Below are 1406 nucleotides of genomic sequence, written 5' to 3' on the forward strand. Positions count from 1 at the left end.
TCTCTCTCTCTCTCTCTCTCTCTCTCTCTCTCTCTCTCTCTCTCTCTCTCTCTCTCTCTCTCTCTCTCTCTCTCTCTCTCTTCTTTCTCTGTCTTTTTCTCTGATCACGTGAACGTAGTACTGACAAGCAGAATAATAATAATAATAATGATAATAATTATAATAATAATAATAATAATATATGTCAAGACCTACCAAAAACTGAGCAAATATAAAGATCTTGAAATAGAAATTAGCAAAATGTGGAATCTGAAGACGAAAACAATACCTATTGTCATAGGTGCCCTGGGAATGACAGCGAAACGGGCTGATTCCTACCTAGCTCAGGTACCAGGAAACCCAAAAATGGCTGAAGTTCAAAAGATAGTGCTCATGGGAACTGCCCACATCCTACGTAAAATACTGTTTATGTGATCTCAAATTTTAAAGCAAACATAATTTTCTTATGGTTTCTTAAACATCCACTAGAACAACACTATGTACAAATCCAAATATATGGTACCCTAGGCATAAAACCAACATGAACTTCTAACTTGTTGTCTCTTGAGGTCTCTGGGTGAGACTTGGATCCAACTTGTACAAATGCAAAGCAAAAGTCAAACATAAAATAATAATAATAATAATAATAATAATAATAATAAATATTATTATTTCTTTATTGCCCACAGGGGGATAAACATAGAGGGGACAATCGACCCCAGTGATTAACTGGTACTTATTTAATCGACCCCCGAAAGGATGAAAGGCAAGGTCGACCTCGGCGGAATTTGAACTCAGAACGTAACGGCAGACGAAATACCGCTAAGCATTTCGCCCCGCGTTCTAACACTTCTGCCAGCTCACCGCCTGAACAATAATAACAACAACAACAACAACTACTACTACTACTACTACTACTACTACTACTACTACTACTACACAACAACAACAACAACAACAAGTGCTCAAAATAGAGACTGAACATTGAAATCATGCCGAAATAGAGGCGAACATTTTCGAAAAGCGGAAATATTTGTCAGGACTCGTGAAAATTTATTTCAAACTTAGTCACAAGAAATGCTGAGCCACGGAGATGTAGGAACAGATGTGCATCTCTGTATATGAGATCATATATCATTGCGATCAGGGTTGACCTGGGGCTAAAGGCATCTACTACAGCTGCTATTGCTACTACTACTACTGCTACTACTACTACTACTACTACTACTACTGCTGCTGCTACTACTACTACTACTACTACTACTACTACTAGTAAAACTACTGCTACTACTACTATTACGACAACAACTGCTACTACTACTACTACTACTACTGCCAACACCTCTACTACTTCTATTATACTACTATTATCACTGCTATCACTACTACTACTACTACTACCACCACTACAACTACTACTACCACCA

Source organism: Octopus bimaculoides, chromosome 8 (assembly GCF_001194135.2).
Source record: "Octopus bimaculoides isolate UCB-OBI-ISO-001 chromosome 8, ASM119413v2, whole genome shotgun sequence".
Lineage (NCBI taxonomy): Eukaryota > Metazoa > Mollusca > Cephalopoda > Octopoda > Octopodidae > Octopus > Octopus bimaculoides.